Source organism: Crocodylus siamensis, chromosome 1 (genome assembly GCF_052110815.1).
Source record: "Crocodylus siamensis isolate JL-2025a chromosome 1, ASM5211081v1, whole genome shotgun sequence".
NCBI classification, from domain to species: Eukaryota; Metazoa; Chordata; order Crocodylia; family Crocodylidae; genus Crocodylus; species Crocodylus siamensis.
The window spans coordinates 117,290,717-117,310,353 of record NC_143395.1 but is presented as its reverse complement, the minus strand read 5'-3'; the positions used below and the strand labels follow the sequence as shown (position 1 = coordinate 117,310,353).

Genomic DNA, 19,637 nt, shown 5'->3' with positions numbered 1-19,637 from the left:
TTAGCAAAGAATACGAAGTGGCAACATATGAACCGATTGCTAGAGATGAAATTAGAATATTGGGAATTTCAACATCTAGGCTCTACCGGAGAAACCTTTTTTCTCTTCATTCTAACTTCCCCAAAACAAAGTGCATGTCTTATTTGGGGGGGTGTATGTGAGAAAATATGGTAACTGGCTACAGGCTGGGCCACCGATTTAGCAATGGGCTTTTGCAGCTCAGAGGAGCATTCCATATGCAGATGACCAACGAAAAAAAGAGGTATATGAATGGCTATAGAGTACAGAAAAACAAACTACTCCCCTGCTAATCAGAAGAATGTAATAAGATGAGAACACCACTCTACAATGCGCTAAGACCAGCCTGCTTCATGCTAGAGATGTGAAAGGTTAAATGATTGTTTAACCAACAAGTAAAGATTAAACGATGAATCATTTAACAGATAAATGCACTGATAACTGGTTAGCTAACTCATTACCCTTTAGCTCTGGGTCGGCACAGTCTGGGTGGGGGGGAGCCACCAGATGCCCCAGCAGGAAATCAGAAGGCAGTACAGCAGACAGGAGGTAGGAAGGGAGGACTGAGCAGAAGGGGAAGGAGAAGAGGACTAATACCCATAGCCCAGGGACAGGCAAAATACAGCCCACAGGTTAGAGACAGGGAAGCAGCAGGGGAAGGGTGGCAGTGGCGGTAGTCGGATAGGAGGAAGAGGCAGCAGCAGCAAGTGGGAGTGAAAAGGACTTGGTAGGAGTGTGGGGCCTGTCCTACTGGGGCCAGGGCGGCAGGAGTGCGGAGCCTAGGTTGGGGGGACGTGGAGTCTGCCTAGTTCCATCGCGCAGAGCTCCCTGGGGCTCACATGCCGTTCCCAGGTTCTCCCCCCGAGCCATGTCCCTCTAGGGAGAGCCGAGTGCAATGCAGCCAGCAGCCTGGCCCTGCTCACCGCTACATGCAGGTTATGGGGAATGGCAGGAAGCTCCATGCTATGGAGGCATGTTGGCTCTGTCCCCTCCCTGCTGCCCTGGCTGAGCCCCATATTCTGCACCACTGGCTTTATTGTACATGGCTTGGGCATGCAAGCCCTGTGTGATGGAGCTGGCAGCCTGGCCATGTGCAGGCTGGAGGTTGCCAAGACTGTATGCTACTGAAAGGCTCTGCCTGCTACTACTGGTGGCAGGGGCTGTGTGCTATGGGAAGAGCATGTTTGGGGGGGGAGGGGGCACCCCCCCCCACATGTACCCACACACTCCAAAAAACACATCCCCACAAACCCCCCATATCCACACACACTCACACAGCACCCCACAAATCTATACCCATTCCCTCATCATCCCCGCAATATAAAAGAGCAAGACTTCATTTTGAGCCATTATGCAATCACCTCTATATACACAAGGCCAATACACACAAATCAGGACAAAAATGTTTTTTTAAATAAAATTAAAACATATTATTATAGGTGTTTGATTTTTAGTATATGATTTGGTTTTTTTCCCCCTGTTTCCAACCATCTTCCCAAAATGAGTACTTCTGGGGGGAAGGGGAGGCACTTCCAGTGGCAAAGTGCTAGTCCTAAGATAGTGAATCGGGGCAGGGCACCTGTCAAGGGGGTGGGGCTACCACTGTGGCCCTCAACCGTTCACCAAAACTTGTTAAGTACCCTCCAGCCAAAATAATTGTCCACCCCAGCAGTCTGATGACCAGAGATCCAAGTTTTCTGTTTCCTGTGGAAAAATGTGGATTTCCCCCTTTAAAGGAGAAAAATGCAGATTTTCCTATTTGAAGTGGGAAAACACAGGTTTCCCCTCTTGCAAACAGCTTTCTGCAGGCTGGCAGTTTCAGCTTCCCTGTCTGGAGGAGGCAGGGGTGGGGCCCAAGAATCTGAGTCAGCAAGGTCAGATGCACTTTTCCTCCTGCAGCCTTTGGAATAAGTAGGACTGGGGGTGGCCCTGTGGGTCAGGTGTGGGTCATACTGCCAGGGGAGCTGGGGCCTGCAGGGAGAGTGGGAGGCAGGGCTAGGGTGTGCAAGTAGCAATCCTGTCCCATGCTGCTGGCCAGCGCCAGGGCAGGTGTGGGCTGCCTCAACCCACTATGGCTCATCCCAGCAGGTCTTGGGCCTGTCATTGGGGGCACTGCCAAACTGGAACAGCGGTGGCAGCAGCTTGGTGTGGGAGGGAGTGCACACCGCACCCCTGCCTGCCAGGCTGGATGCCTTCAGGGCAGGGACTCTGGGGGCAAGTGTCACCCATCCTCTGCACCAGTGGCTGCTCCCCACTGCTCAGCAGGGTGCAGGAAAGGGAAGGAAGAAAGATGAGTGAAACGGTTAACATGCATGTTACCCTGCCCAGCCCAGGGCCTTGCCAGCCTTGCTGGCCCTGGGGGAGCATGGCCCCTATATACCCAAATGCTAGATAGGACAGGAGCTGCCTGCAAGACCCACAACCACCTGCAACACTGCCGCCTAGACCACACATGCACCAGCACTGCTACATATAGCCCCACCCTGGGGAGAGGGTGCTCCTGGTCCCAGGAACCACTTGGGGGGGGGGGGGGCAGAGAGGTGGCAGCAGTGTCTATGCATGTGTGTGATGGGCTGAGGGTGACAGCAGGAGGTGGCGGAGGTGCTCTCGGTAGAAGGAGCTGCCAGAGCCAGGCCTGGAGCCCCCCTCAAACAGCCTGTGCAGGGGGAGGCTCTTAGGGACTGCTAGGGCCTGGGCACAGGTGCAGGGAGCAGAACGGCAGGAGCTGGCACTGCTCAGTCACAAAGCAGCAGATGGGACAGCTGCAGCTGAACCCAGGGCCTGGTGCAGGGGTAGAGCTGTTGCTAGGAGGGAGCAAGTGGGGATCAGGCAGGGGCTGCAGGTCAGGAGTGAGGGGCAATGGCACTGGCAGGAACAGGGCACCCACATATCAGTACTGCTCAGTACCACAAGCAGCTGTGGGGGCAGTTGCAGCTGAGTGAAGGGGGCAGGGGGAGCTCTGATTTTTTTATGATAAAAAACCAAAATCAAACACTAAAATATATAGTTAGTTAGAATTCATTTTATTATAATGATTGAGGCACTGGCAGGCTTCCATTGAGGCACTGGCAGGCTTCCACATGGCTTCAAAATTCTAGATGCATCAAATAAGACATTGTGTTAAACTAATACCAACATATCTGTATATAGTGGAGTTTCATTTTAATCATGGAAAACCATGGATTTGCGGGGGGGAGGGGGGAATGTTATCAGACAATTTGCAATTTTTAAACAGAGAAAAGCAAGATTGCTGCTAATGATTCAATTAAAGCAATTAGCTGCTCCTTCACAGGTGCTCCCTCCCTCCCCAGCAGGACTTCAAGTGGGCTATATTGTCTGGCTGGGCTTGCCTCCTTTCCCCCAGTCAAAGGGCCCTGAGTAGAGCCAGGAGTAGCACCAAGTAGCAGCTGTGTCCAAAACCTGCTGAATTATCAGTTAATTATTTAACCAATATAATTAGAGGAGAGTAAATGACTATTTTTAAAGCCATAATTACATCTCTACTTCATGCAAGCCAGGAAATCACCTAGCAGCAAGGACTTGTGATTAACATCAAACCAGACACCATTTTACCCAGAAACCTAAAAGCTTCCAATGAAGGAAATTCCACAACTTCCTATGTGTGTCATTAAGAAGGGATTAAAATGGATCATCAGCAGTCAGGGGGAGAAAAGGGGGAAATTTGTGTTAGAATTCCTGATGTGTCACCTTGGGAAAGGAAAAAAAACTCCCTAAAACTACTGTACCTGAAACAAGTTTCTGCTTTATTTAAAATGTATCTGGACAATGGCTGTTTGTTATAATTACAGCTGTACCAAACAGCGCCATTCCGTTTCAACTTGCGTTTCGACATAACAGCATTTTGTTTCAAAACTGCTGTTCATTTCGTTGAGACAGTTTTGCTGTTTCGCCCATAGGCTATAATGCAGAAACTCAAAACAGCCGATAACTGTAATTTGTGGCCCAATTTGGATGAAACTTGCAGGAATGGTAACCCCTTCTGAGGAGGAGAATAGGTACAGGGGTTTCAGGGAAACTGCACCTCCAGGTCTTGAAAGCAAAACACTCATGTCACGTGTATGTGTTAAGCCGCAGTGGAGTCAAAACTGCAGGCCTTACTGAGGCCACAAAACCTGCCAAGTTTCAAGGAGACAGGTGCAGGGGTTTGGGGGAAACTGCACCTCAAGCTGCAGACCAGCAAAACTTGTGACATGGGTGACACCATGTGTTAAGGTGAAGCAGGATGAAAGCTGCAGGTTTACTAGCCCCTGTTGAGGCCACAAAGCCTGCCAGCTTTCAAGGAGATAGATGTAAGGGCTTCTGGGGCCGTGCACCTCTGCCTGCTGACAGGCTAAACTTGTGTCATGGGTGCTTGTGGGACTGCATCTGTCTTGGGGCAGAGGGGGGTGAAAACTGCAGGCCTGCTAGGCCCTGCTGCAGCAACGAAGCCTGCCAGTTGTCAAGTAGATAGGTGCAGGGGGAGTCTGGGTTCTGGGGCCCTGAACCTCTAGCTGCTGACAGGCAAAACTCATGACATGGGTGGGTGATACTGTATGTGTGTTAAGGTACACCCTCACTCAACTGACACTAAGGTAGAAAGCAGGGCAGTTCAAACAATGTTCTTTTATGCAGCTTTTCCATGCCCGCCTCAGAGCACTAGGATTGGAAGAGATCTCAGGAAAGGATGACGGTTGCCGGCCAGCTACACAGTCAATAACGAGAGCAGTCCTATCCCCCCCGTCCCCCATCCTTCCCCCCTCCCTCTCCTTACTTTAGTTTCTGTTCCCCTGCAGGCAAGCCCAGCTTGAGCTTTGAAGCTCAAAATGTTTTGAAACTTTCAAAGTGTTTTGACTTGCCTCGTTTCGTTTCAAAGCTTTCTGTTTCATTTAAATTTTGCTGTTTTGAGCTCAAAATGAGTCGAAATGAAACTGTTGGCAAAATTTCACACAACCCTAGTTATTATGACTGCGCTCCTCTTCCAGCTATGGGGATTCCTAACTGTCTGGGAATCAAACTCACATTTCAGTCAAGGATGTCACCATCATCAGCCAACTTCTCTCCATCCCCATTATGCTACACAGAATTTGTGTACAGAGGGTTTACATTTTTAAAGCAATACCACTAGGTTACTTTGATCTGCTTTGTGTCAGGGTCATCCAAATGATGTCCCAAGGGTTGTATGTGGCCCCTGAGTGATTAAGTCATGGCCCATGGATGCATACCTTAGCTTAAGTCCTTCAGTCATAAAAGCATGAGTCTTTCCTATTTGAGCTCTAGGACCCAGGTTCAAATCCAGTTAGATGTACCCCCAGACTAAATTATTTCATTCTGTAGTGGCCTGTACAGACTAATTCCCTGCTAGACAGGAAAACTCGAGCTCATTAGGAAAGGAAGAAGGCTCCTGGACTACAGCTTGCAAGGAAGATTGGAGATGAAGGAGCAGCTCCCATGAAGTGAGTTGGCCCAGGGCTATGGGAACCCTGCACATGGGAGTTTTGGACCCAGGCACTAATCATTTTCACTGGGAAGATGATTAACTCATTAGGGTCGATTACCATGCACAGTTCCATGCCTACGCCAGGTTCAGAACCAGAGCATGCAGAGCTGGTTTTAGAGGTCTCTAGAGCATGTTAAGCCAGAGGACGGTGTGGGTGGCAGGTTAGGAGCCACATACAGGGCTCAAGGATGGGATTGGGGCAGTCATTCATGAGCATTTGGGGGAGGAGTGAGGGTTTTGTGTAAGGGTGTAAGGGAGGGACTTATCAGTGGGGTGGAAGATAAGGCTCTGTACTGCTGCTTAGGTCATTGGATGCAGGAGCTCAGGGAAGAGAGGCCTTAGGGTTGAGATGCTGTAGCAGGCAAAGTGAGTTATGCTAATGCTTTTTAGCAACAGTCCAGGCCTTTACAGAACTGAGCAAGAAAACTAAACAGAGTGCCTTCTGTGGCATTGGGAGATGCAAGTGTTGTGACTGAGCACTAGGTGAACAAGGCACAACAGTTTACCTATAAGGAATGTGCCTGATAGTGCTGGGGGACTGGTGCACTATATAAGGAATGGTTGGCATAGAGCCAGGGGATTGGACCATTCAGGATGAAAAAGTAATGGACAGAACAAAGGAATATGTACGTGTCTGCATGCTGTGACCCCGGGAGGACAGACATAACCGCTGGGTCCCTGCTTAAACAGCAGGGAGCCAGGAACTAAGATCCCATACACCCAGTGAAGGACCAGAGACCTGGTACCCCAAGGTCGCTGCTGTACTGTCTAAGGAGCTGCTTGCCAGGTAGTATTATGGGGAGAAAACTTGTAATATTGTCTAGGAGTTACTATTAAAGTTCATTCAATACCACATTGGAAGAGTTCTTGTGTCAATCCTTGGAGGGCTCTGGTAAAAAAGAAACCTTAGTATTAACAATTTGGAAAGCCATCCCACACACCCAGCAGAAGACCCACGGTCTGGTACCCCTGAAGGTTGCTGCTGTAACAAGGACTTGCTAGGTCGTATTACCAGGAGGAAACCTGTAATACTGCACAGGGGTTACTATTAAAAGTTCACTGGATACCAAATTGGATAAGTTGCCATGTTAATACTTGGGAGTGTGTCAAAAAGAAATGCTAATGGTAACAATGTGACTTCAGGCAAAATGAGTGAGGCCCCAGCAGCACTGCTGTAGTGGGTGGGGCATGTTAGCTCTAACCCTGAATAGGGGCTAACCCTGCAAACCATGACCAGGAACATGACTGTCCTTCTAGGCCAGGGCAGGCAATAATTTTGGGCGGAGGGCCACTTACTGAGTTTTGGCAAGCCATCAAGGGCCGCATGATGGGCAGCCAGGGGCAGATTAAATATTAAATTTTCTAAATTTTTTAGGGGCCCTGTGGGCCGGATAGAATGACCTGGCAGGCCGCATCTGGCCCCAGGCCACATTTTACCCACTCCTGTTATAGGCTTATGGTGGCACCTTTGGTCCAGCCTGACCCTATGCAGCCCCTGAGCAAACTGCTTCCTATAAAATGGCTTCTGGATGTCAAGTTGGATGGACCTACTTACCATCAGATTATCAATCCTTGTACAGATTACCCTATTAAGGCTATCTTGTAGCTTAATAGGGTAATCTGGTGGGTGGGAGCTTCTTAAAAGGGTAACCTACATAGCCGTATACTAAGTAATGTTGTCAAGTTCTCCATCTTAAACACTTGCCTCTTCCCCATTACAAGGCTTCAGAGCAAAATATCAATTTTCTTTACTACCAAGGTAATAATTACAGGGCAGGAGTTCCAAAAGTATGTGAAGTGATTTGAGTGGTGAATTCCCATATGAATTCTACACAGGAAGGAAAACTGATAAAGCTGTTCAGATGGTAAATAGCTAGCAGTCTGAACCCCAAACATAGGATAGATTATGTACAAAACCCATTCAAAAAAAAAATACCATACACAAAATTATATAATTAAAAACTGATGCCTTTTAAACATGCAAAATTACTTCCAAAGACGACAAAGCACACTCCATTCATGTAAATGGGATTTAGAAGGTATTCGCTCAAACAGTTGCTAAGCAGCAACAGGCTATGGGCATCGGATTTTAGTCTTTCACTGACCACATTGCCAGGGAAAGTTTTGCAAAAACATGTATAAAAACATTTACTCTCAGCAAGTATTAGGCAACAATTTAAAACAGGTATAATGCCAAAATCTATGGACAAAAGTCCTAATTACTAAAACAAGTATAGAAGTTGCTGGTGACTGGGTAACATTTATCTGTATTTTAATAGTTTGAAGTCAAGAAAAATGCAACATGATAGATAAAACCCCCTTATTTTGGCAGTGCTTTTTCCCTACAGACAGAACAGGCTGTCCCCACAAAACTAGTATTTACCAAACGTGGTTCTAAGATCAAATTACACCTTCTTTGGCATTCACCAAATAGTGAGTGCATGTGTCACAAAAAGCCACAAGAGATCTGAAAAATATTTAAAGGGAAGCTCCAAACCTACCGTTTATTTCCTCCACTTGCCTTCAAAAAAAGGGGGGGATGGGGAAAGGAACGGAGCAGCTTCTAAACAAGCACTGCATACAAAAAAAAGACGTGGCTGATTTATTTTAATAATTCAGGCTTCAACAACAGAGAATTAAAATCTAAAAAAAGGTCAGAGAAATAAAATTTAAGATCATTAATTCAGGTTGATGGCATCAGGAATCATGGTTTTCTCTGTTTAAAAATCCCATATCCTCCGATTAAAACAAATTCCAAAATCCTCTGATAGAAAACCCAAAGTCCACGGATTTTTGTAATTAAAATGAAATACCACTATATACCTATAGATGGAACAATGTTTTAGTGATATATTTACAATTTTAAAGCAATTTAGAAGCCTACCGGTACCTCTGTCATAATAAAAAATTGTAAATACCTATATAATTTGATTTTGATTGTTTTATACTAGAAAAATCAGAGCTCTTCCTATGCCTTTCATTAATCAAGACACAGATCCAACTGAGGCTTTCCCCACAGCTGCTTTGTGGTGCTAAGCAGCACTGATACAGTGGTGCCCTGCCCCTGCTGTTACCCCTCACTCCCAACCCACAGCCCCTGCCTACTCCCACTCACTCATGCCCAGCAGCAGGTCCCCCCTGTGCACCAGGACATGGGTGCAGCTGTGGCTCTCTCATCTGCTGCTTTGTGGCTCTGAGCAGCACCATCCCTTGCTGTTCCATTCCCTGTGCCCAGGCCCCAGTGGCCCCACGATCCTCCTGGGAGGCCCCAGACTGGGGCTCAGGGACTGGGCTGGGACTCCCTCTGGCTGAGCAACACCCTTTCCTTCCATGCCAGTCTCCCCCAGAACAGGCTGCTCTACGGGGGTAGGGAGGCTCCAGGCCTAGCTCTGGTGGCTGCTTCCACTCACCCACCATCTCTCTCACCCTGCCACTCACACTGTCCCACCCCACAGAGGCTGCTGCCACATCAGTCCCCTCCTGTCCATCAACCTCACCCCCACTGCCACCTCCAACCCACCCCTTACCCCTCCGAGTGGTTCCTGGCAGCTCTCAGCCACTCCCACACAGCTCCTGCACTCGCAGAGCAGGGAGGGAAGCCACACGTGCTGGACTCAAGTGCCTTCCCTGCAGAGGCTGCACTGTGAAGAAGGAAAGCCCCAGACGCTTTCCCCTGCACGGGCTGTGTGGGAGTGGGAGGGAACATCGATGATACAGGCAGCCACACAAAGGCTGCACCCCTCACTCCGATGTGCAGTGCTGGCCAGAGCCATGCCTCATTGGGCACCTGCACCCTGAGCGCTCTGCCTGCTGCAGCACTATGGGAGGAGTGTGGCGGTCCCCACACCTCCTGCAAACCTCCCTCACACCAACACCCTGCCCTCAACCCTCAACATATATACAACTCCCCAACATACTCTATGCCCCCCCAGACAGCCACACCCCCTCACCTATACCTACTCTACAACTAAGAATTTATTATTGAGTTACTATGCAGTCACCTCTATATACGGTAAACAAACACAAATCATGACAATTTTATTACAAAAAACACTTTTAAAAATGTCATAGTAGGTGTTTTACTTTTAGTGTATAATTCGATTTTTTTTTTCTGGTTTTAAGATGGCAACAACCCCTCCCAAAAGAAGTATTTGCACGGACTTCCAGTGGCAAAGGTCAGGGGTTAAGGAGTGGGAATTCCAGCCCAAGATGGCAACAAGGGGGTGGGGCAACTGTCAAGGGGCAGGATTACCCATGCAGCCCTTGACAGCTCACCAAAACTCATTAAGTGACTCTCCATCCAAAAATAAATGCCCACCCCTGGCTTAGGTGGAGCTCTGCCAGCCTGCAGAGAGCCGCTTGCAAAAGGGGAAAAGTGTGGTTTCCTACTTCAGAGCGGAAAATCCACATTCTCCGCATTTAAAAGGGAAATTGTGTTTTTTTCCGTGGGAAAGGGAAAACCCAGATTCCTACTAATCACCCATCAGTCATGCCAACCATCATACATTTCAGGCCTACAAGTGAAGCATTCAAGCAGTACATGTTTGCTGAAGATGTTTTAAAGAAAGTCACACTAGTGATTTGGTGGAAGTTGCTAGCACAGCACCTGGAACCAGAGTTTGCTGAAGTGCTGACCCAGCTTTTACAAGCAGTAGCATCTTTTGCAAGCGCAGGAAAAAAAATTTTCTTCACTTGGGACTGGGTCATCCAAAGCTGAGAAATTAACTCACAGTTGAAAAAGCAGGAAGGCTTGTTTTTCTCTTCCAGTCTATGAATAAAAACAGGGAGGAGATGTGATTTAGGAGTTCTAAGAACTCAAAAGCAAGCAGGTACATTTTTTAAAAACAGCCTAGTTAAAAAAAAAACAAAAACAAAAACGGTCTCATTTTAAAGAAGCAAGTAGGAAATTAAGCTCAAATGACTTTTACCTTGGCATTTGAGAAATTTCCCCCAGGGTGACCTGAAATAATTGGTTTCTTAATTCACTAACCAAAGTTCATATTATAACTACTATAACAATCAATAGTAGTATTTAATAAGTTAGTTGTAAATGTACACTATGTTTTGATACAAAAAAAGTTTGTGTCCAAAACATTTAGGTTTTGCCTAATAAGTCTGAAGAGCTGGTTTTGTGAGTTTAATTAAATTCAAGTTGACATTTTAATGCAGCTTGATATAAATATGAGCAAAAAGTTAATCATCTACTGAATAAGAAATTTCACCATTTTATCTGATACTAAAATATAGGTTTTCAAACCATCCAAATAAGTGACACACACACACACAGCTCCGGGCTCTACATTTTAACAGGGATGTGTAGAAACTGCAGAGGCAAGAAAGAGAGATGATAGATACAAACCATGAGAGGAAAGTTTGGGAGAACTAGGTGTGCTTAGTTTGGAGAAAGTGATTAAAAGGGGAGGCTATGATAGCAGTTTTTCCCAACTACTTGAAAGGCTATCATAGAGGCAGAACAACAGTTTTTCCTGTGCCTTGGAGGGCATGACAAATAGGTTATAAAACTGCAGCAGATTATATTTAATCTAAATCACAGGGGGAAAAAAAAAAATCCTGTAACCAGTTTTGCTACAAGACCAGTCTGATAAAGGAATCTTAGAGAAGTTGGAATTGCTTCTGAAGGAGAGTCGGGATAAGCATGTCTGGGACAGCTGAGGAACAGTACATCCTGTCTCTCTGCAGAGGCTTAGAGCAGATAACCCTCAAGGGGATTCCCTTTCCAACCTTACAATGCTAACTTAACCAAAAGCTGTATTTAGAAAGTCAGCTAACAATGGTAATCAATAAGGCATTGGATCATTTGTACCCGTCAGAAATGCATGATCTTATCTTTTGTATAGGGACCTTTTATCATCATCACATATTTGTTGTTTCAAAATCAGACCATTTCAATATGCTACCTGGGGATTGAGATTAAATCCATTCTGAAATGGAAAATCATGCAGAAGGAAAATTCATGCTTGGAAAGCAGAATACTCCTAGAAAATATGTAGCGTCATTGCTTCGGGACCTTCTGGATATCTCAGACGCTTCCAAACACGTATGAAGACATGGCTGACCAACCTGCAGCAAAGTCAGCCTCCCCATTTGGCAAGCTGTAGATGTGGGAGGCGGTGGGGGGGGCACAGTGGTAGCTATACCAGAGCAGAAAGCAGAGAGCAATTTAGACAGGTAGCATGTGGTAGGGAGCAGAAAGAAGAGCAGGCAGGGGAAAAGGATCAGTGGCACTTAAGGAGGGCACAGGACAATCTTCAGTATGCATGCCAAAAAAGGTCGTACTAAAAGCAGAGCTTTCACAGCACAATACCCAAGACTAGAGGTGCACTGATAGAGATTTTGAGGGCCGATACTGATAGCCAATTTTTAGGAAGGCACATCAGCTGATACTGATATGATTTCTGATGCAGCTGGTAAGTCTGTTGTGGTGAAAGGGGAGGGAAGGGGCATGAGGGAGTAGATCCACGCAGGGCAGGGCGGGCTGCAGCTTGGGCTTGGCCCATGGGCTGCGCTTTGCCGCACTTGGGGCAGGTGGCAGCACTGGTGGGAGGGGAGCTAAAAGGAGCCACCTGAAAATTTGCCATAGACCCCACCCCAAGTTCAGCGCAGCACAGCGTGGCCCCTGGCCCCAGCCTGCACAGTGCAGATTTGCCCCCCACTCCACCCCATGCTCTTCTGGATGAGCGGTGGGAGCAGCGGCAGGAGCTGATGGACAAGCCATATGTAGCAGCAGAAGCCCCCTTGCTTCCCCCCCCATACCCACCCCACCCAGCTGGGCAGCACCTACGCCAGCCCACTCCTTTCCTCACTGCGGGGTGGGGGGATGGGGGGGGTGAGAGGGACGTTCATCTGGCCTCCCCATGCCCCTTCCCCCACAACAGACTTACCAGCTGCATGCAGCTCTCCATGCTGCTGGACTGTGCTCCTCGCTGTCTCGAGCTGTGCCGAGGCCGCACACATGCATGGGCATTTATCAGCCAAATTATCAGCCACTTCAAGCTGATTTCCGATAGTCAATTTTCTTCATAAATTGGTGCCAATCCAATATAGGACCAATGTATCAGTGCACCTCTACCCAAGACTACCTTTGCCCACATGATAAAAATCACAGACAACAGCACAGTTGCAGGTACTAGATGTCCCTTAATTTTAAACCACAAAAAGGGCTTGCTAGTAGAGTATTCGGGACATTGAAAGCAGCCTTCTTTGAATCAAAATTCACTAGATTAGCTAATATTCAGGGTAATCTGCAAGGTCTATTTGGTTTGCCCAGTCTTTGAGGAACAGAAGAGGAATCTGAAGTGCTGGCCAATGTAACGGGGTGTTACTTTTGGTTTGTGGTCACTATTCAGAATTTGCTCTTGTAGTTAATTGAGAGAACTACAAGAGCTTGCGTACAGAAAAATATCAGTGTTCTAGCCAAAATGAAAGATTACCACTTAGGATAAATGTTTTCTTTACTTTGAACAATATTCACCTTCATTCACTGTGGCTGCTTGCAAACATTAAAAAAAAAACCCCCAAAACTACAATTTACTTTAAATTCCATGTAAAAAAGTATCCAGGAAGATATGCAAATAGGTAGAGTAAGCAAAATGGTGGGTTACACAATTTGTGAGTTTTCTAACCCACACAAACAGCCCTTCTAAAGATTAGGGAGAGGAGGCTTCTAAATTTATTTTTGTTTTATATAGTTTTTAAAGTGTAAGCTTGCTTTATGCTAAGCAATGAAAATACTGCTGACTGTTTTTCAGAAAAGATTAACTGCCAGTAGAGAAAGGGGAAAAATCACTTTTTCCAATACCATGTATTACTGTACAGAGCGTGCCATGCTTCTTGGGAAAGTGTGGCTATCTATATATACACACTAAGTCATAGTGCTTTACAGCTTTGCCTCTGTAAACACATGTAGGCTAAGGGCCCTGCTGGTCAAGGAAGTACCTTGCAATGAAACAATGTGATTTTAGATGTACCAAAAAGTTACTTTGAATTCATACTAGTGTCACTCACTACAATGCTAGTAAAAAGGTTAAGATGGATTTTAAACACCCTCTCCCCTCCAATGCTACTAAAGTAGCTTCTTTCCAGTAACAAATGGAAACTGCTACGCTTTCCATAAAATAAAAAGTTACCACCATGTTGCAAATGAATAGCTGGTTTTGTTAAAGATAGTGGTATAGTTAATTCCTTATGTAGGGAAAAATGATTAAAACATTTTGAAATATTGAGGTTTTTCCTTATTTTCCAGACCTTCCAGAAAACCTATTGGCTGATCTTGGAGGAAACACACAAGTAAACAGCTTTTAAGATAGTATCAACATCATTTAATTCCTGACTGATGGTTTATCAGAATTAAAGGAAACTGCATTTTTAAAAATTTCAGTAAAAATATTTTAAGTCAACAATATGAAAAGATTCATATTTATGGAAATGAAATACCAATGAATTATACCTTTACTTCTGATAATTCATGAATTTGCAGCTATAGATTCACAGATTCGTAGAGTTGGAAGGGACCTCAGTGGGCCATCTAGTCCAGCCTGGCAGGCAAGAAAAGAAACACCATCCCTGGGGTCATGTGATCCCAGCCAGGTGCGTGTCCAGTCTCTTCCTGAAGACCCCCAACGATGGGGCAAGCACCACCTCCCTTGGGAGCCCATTCCAGTTTCTGGCAACCCTGACCATGAAGAACTTTCTCCTAATGTCCAGCCTGAACCTTCTCTCAATGCTATGTGCAACTGCAAAACTCCATTCATTCATTAACGAATCTTCACAAAATCCAGACACTGGGGAAGGCAGGTTACGTATTGTTTTCCAATTTAAAATGCTGAAACAGGCAGTATAACAAATCCCTCAATGTAGTTATCTAGAGAGCTGAAAGTGGCATGAAGTTTCAGGGTTGCTGGTTGTAGCTGTTTGTCTAAGGATGTAGGCAGACAAGGTTCTTTGGGTAAATCTGGTATCTTTTATTAGGCCAACTAAAACAGTTGGAAAAATTCTTCTTTGCAAGCTTTCAGGTACAAACATCCTTCTTCAGGCAGCCTAAACAAGGGTGTTTGTACCTGAAAGCTTGCAAAGAAGAATTTTTCCAACTGTTTTAGTTGGCCTAATAAAAGATACCAGATTCACCCAAAGAACCTTGTCTGCCTTGGGAAGCTTCAGCAATGTTTGGCTCCCTAAACACTCTTCCCATCACTCACTATATACTGTGCCTCATCATCCGTGTTATGCAACATCATTGACTAAGCATTCCTAAATCACTTCAGTGGGAGCCACAGAGGATACAGCAGCTTGTTCTTGCAAATTAGCTTGAACCAGAAATCTTCCATAAATAGCAGGAAGCACCGACTCCTGCACATTAACTGAGTTAATAAGTAATAAAAGCACATCTGGAGAACTTTTCAAGGCATTGTGGCATGGATTTTAACCACCACCGCTCCTGTTTTAAGTTGATGGGATTTATCTGGATTTCAGCAACATGATTGATTTTACTCCCTGGTATTTCTCCAGGGTTTTATTCAGCACAGAAGCAAATTCCATTGCATGGCAGACTGGCTATAAAAATAGATATATTTACTGTAATCCCACATAGGTTATATATATGTACTACAATAAACCAACAAATGTCCCAAGATTTACAGTATTCCACGCTGGGGAAAAAAATAAAACAAGTCAGTAACTCAAAGATCTAACAAATGTTTCAGTTGCATTAAATTCAGCTCTATCCTCTGACCAGTCAACCTACACAGGATTGACAGTTCCAAAAAGAGACATACTTGGCCACATTCAAGTCAAGTTGAAGGTAGTGTAGCTTTGCACCTTATAGACCAATCAAAGGGTGTTTGCATGCATGTGTGTAGCACAATTTTTTATGGGCTGAAGCTTGCTTGATAAACATTTCCAAAGTCAACAAGAGATGTCAGTATCAATGCCACCAATCTGAAGCTAAATGTAATAGTATCTAAGGTTAAACCAAGCTTGCCTTGAAAATTTCTAATGCATCACAAATCTTAAAAGTCAATCCTACAGTCTGTAACAATACCACAAGCCTATTTTAGCCCCCTGAAACTGGGAGCCAAGGACTCAGCTGTGCAAATGGCCTTTTAACTCAGTTGGATACAGCATGGTGCTAATAATAACACCAAGGTCACAGGTTCAATTCCCCAGTAGGACTAGACCATCTCTTGGGCCAGGTACAGACGTTACCCTTTTACTGGTATAAGCAACTGGAAACCAATCTATAACCATAGGAGAACAGAAGTTTGGCACAAAGACTGGTTTAAAAATGGTAGAATCTGGTTTAGGATTTGCAACCTCACCCCAAAGGATGGATTCATGTTCTGTTCACTACCAACCTGAATTACAGCACTTGCAGAAAACTGTACAACTTAGATGGATTCTGCCCCAGGCTTTTTAAATACCTATACATAGCCTTGAAGTCCCTTCCTGCCTGCCTTTTCTATAAAAAAAAAAAAAAATCTTCTCATCTGGTACAGAAAACACAGCAAATTCACAAATCCATAAGCAAGTATAGTGCTAACATCAATCATTCCCTTTGGATAACTTGCCATGCCTTCTGCTTTGACAAAGCTAAATTTACATCAGAAAAAATGTGCCAAATGGCCAGTGGTGCTCTTTATTAAAGCTCTGAGAATATTAATGGATGGAGAACCACAATACCAATTTAAAAAAAAAATACTGAACACTTTCAACCCTCTTTCAGGTGAAAATTTAAATTTTTTTTTCCAGTAAGGAAGGGGGAAGGGAAACTGCTATTACAAGAAACCAAGTGGGTCACCACTACCCACTCCCCAGTTTCAAGGGCATATATTTTTGGGTTCTCCTACCCTGTGTTAATGCTATACTACTTTCTGAAGGAACAAAAAACTTAGAGCAAGTTGCATCCTTATCAGTTTCTTTACTGAAGATCAATAACACTGAAACTCTTTACTGTTTGGGAAAGCTATAAAAAGGCAGAAACACTTGCCTACGGAGAATAAAACATTATTTGCTGCTTATGAGGTTTCCTTCAGAAACAAAATCCACAAATTGAATATTTAGTGAAAACATTAGCACTGCATAACTGTGGAAGGTTCTCTCTAGCTGCTGGCAGCAGGACTGCAGGCTCCTAAAACAGCAGAGAAAGGTTTCTGTTGTAATATTAGCTAGCATTTCCCAACAGATTTGTACCTGTCCAAACAACATTGCATTAGCATAGTTTACATTTGATAGAACCATTTGAAAGAGTGGCTTATTTTAGCAGCTCCAACTTCTCCCTCCTCACAAGTGTAAAGAGTAAAAAGTCTGCCCAGACTGAAAATGAAAACAAAGTTTTGAATGCTAAATAACAGAACTAGATTAGTTATATTTTTAAACAGCTATAGGTCAACATCTCATTGTCTTAAGCTTGGGACAATAAGATCAGTGAAACCTGGTTACAATCTCTTTCAAGCCAATGTAAACACTCGATATGTTATGAATAAGACTAAGGCACAGATTCAATAGTAAGGTGAAAGGCACAGGTGCAACAGGCAATTCAGCAACACTTCTGATATTTTTATATTACTCCAGACTACTCATAGGTCACTCTTTTCTGTACTGCATTCAGTAAGGTAACCACATTTTACATTTTTCCCCCAATACATGCTAACAAAGTGAAATTATCTGAAGATTATGTGGTCCAGAAAAATCACATTGGATAAGGATTAAAAAACAACAACCCACCCTGCTCAAACCCCTGCCTCCCCACCCCAAAACATTCACCCAGGATACAAGAAATGCAAATAGTGAAGCTGATTTTTTCCTCCAGAGATTGGGATCAGCGAGATGAGAATATTGCTAGCTGACCTCCCAGAAGAGGGAAGCGGACCAAGAGGAAATGCAGAAAAAGAACCAGGTCTTGGGTGAAAGTTTTGCAAAGACAACAAAAAAATTCTACAGAAATGCCCTACTACTAAATGTAAGACCTCCTGTGCCCTAAGCTTTTATTTTCTTATTACAGCTCTTCTAAGAGTATAAACTCTACTAGTTCTACTATTTTCTGTTCCTTTCTGCTCCCCAACTATCCAGAAGTACCTGCACCTGCTTTGCTCTTCTTATACAAGGTAAAGTGAAGCAAATAATTCTGCTGAGGTGTCCAAAGGCCCAATAAATCAGGACTGTAATGGAGACAAAGCTTGTGTAGTTTTGTGTAAGTGGCAACTTCTGAGGGCACATTTATACTTAGCACCTGCCAGCACAATTTATCAGTGTGAAGAGGCACAACCATGGCTGATAAAACTGCATCCACATTAGGGGCCTTTGTCAGGACACCTACTTCCAGCTTCAGCTTTCTGTGTTATAGTGTCAAAAGACATCGTTCTGCCAGTATAAGCTGCATCCACACAAAGGAGTATTTTGTCAGTGTAGTAAACTGATATATCTAAACCAGCAAAATGCTTTTAGTGTTGACATGACCGTACAGCCCATCTTGAAATCCTTGACTAGTCTAATCAGATAATCACTAAACAAATGCAGAGCACCGTATCACCTCATCGATGCAGAAAACCAAGGAACCCCTAGTGGTCTCCTTTTCAGGAAAAATGTAATAGCTCTCATAAAAGCAGCAATCTTATTTTCTCTCTCTTCTTTTAAACAATGTCTCAAAATACCAAGAAATCTCACAAGAATTAAAAAGGCGTTAGGCAGAGGGAACTCATTATAGTCTATACTTTGTTTACTTATTCACTGATATAATGCAGTAAATATGTATTGATCATTCACGCAAAGTTAGAAAGATTATACAGATTGTTTCCTCAATTGTAAAAAACAAAACAACCCCCCACCCCCACCCCAACACTTCACTATATAGGCCAGTGCTGGAGAAGGAGGAAGAGGCAGGCAGAAAGACAGCAGCTGGAAGATATTTGCATATAAAGATACTATAAAATTGAATTAATCCAAGAATCAACAAGCAACTGCTTTTCAAATATCAAGAATTTTGACCCACATTTTCCTTGTATATTTAGGGTAAACATTTAAGCATTAGACTCAAAAATAAATCAATCACTCACTCAATCAAATCAAGGTTGGAAGGGACCTCAGGAGGTCATTTAGTCTACCCCCTCCTCAAAGCATGACCACCCCTACTAAAGTCATCCCACCCAAGGCTTTGTCTACCTGGGTCTTAAAAATGCTTAAGGATGGAGATACCACAATCTGTCTGGGTAGCCTGTTCCAGCACCTTACTACCCTCCTAGTGAAAAAGATTTCCCAATATCTAACCTAAAACTTCCTCTGCTGCACCTCAAGTCCATCGCTCCTTGTCTGTTATCTGCCACTACTGCGGACAGTCTAGTTCAGGGGTTGGCAAAATATGGCCGAGGGGCAGTATCCGGCTCACCAGTTGATCCAATCTGGACTGCAAGCTGCTGTTGGGAGCCTGAGGAGGGAGTTGGGCTGTGGCCTGCACCGCTCTGCTCTGCCACAGCTTAGGCTGGGCCAGGCTGCATGGTGTGCAGACTTCTCCGCTGGCAACATTCCTACTAATGCAGCCCAGTTGCCAGGAAGGCATACAAGGGCACACTGCTGGCTCATATTCAGCTTATTGTCCACTGTCACCCTCAGGTCCTTTTCTGCAGAGCTGCTACCCAGCCTGTACCATTGCATGGGATCGTTCCATCTTAAGTGCAGGACTTTGCACTTATCCTTGTTGAACCTCATGAGATTTCTTTTGGTCCAATCCTCCAATCTGTTTAAGTCTCTTCGAATCCTAGTCCTACCCTCCAGCATGCCTACCACTCCCCCCAGCTTGATGTCATCTTCAAAATTTGCTGATGGTGCGCTGTACCTTATCTCCTGGGCCACCAACGAAGATACTGAACAAAACCAGCCCAGGACTGACCTGAGACACTCCATTTGAAACCAGATGCCAACTAGACATCAAGCCACTAATTACAGGCATACCTCGTTTTATTGCGCTTCGCTTTATTGCGCTTTGCAGATATTGGGGTTTTTTTTGGTTTGTTTTTTTTTTTTTTTTTTTTTTTTTACAAATTGAAGGTTTGTGGCAACCCTGCGTTGAGCAAGTCTATCGGCGCCATTTTTCCAACAGCATTTGCTCACTTCG

At 44.7% G+C, this 19,637-nt stretch overlaps 1 protein-coding gene across 4 annotated transcripts in view; it reads right to left on the bottom strand.

Annotated features, from left to right (window-relative positions):
* Positions 1-19,637, bottom strand: part of TAB2 (TGF-beta activated kinase 1 (MAP3K7) binding protein 2) — a 115,602-nt gene that overhangs the window by 62,258 nt on the left and 33,707 nt on the right. Inside the window, exon 3 of one of the 4 annotated variants that reach the window (XM_090041161.1) lies at positions 10,246-10,283. The exons of 2 other annotated variants lie outside the window; for them this stretch is intronic. The gene's annotated coding sequence lies outside the window, so the exon portion shown is untranslated. Of the gene's footprint in view, positions 1-10,121; positions 10,214-10,245; positions 10,284-19,637 lie in introns of those variants that run through there. One more of the 4 variants, XM_090041172.1, reaches the window with a different exon arrangement.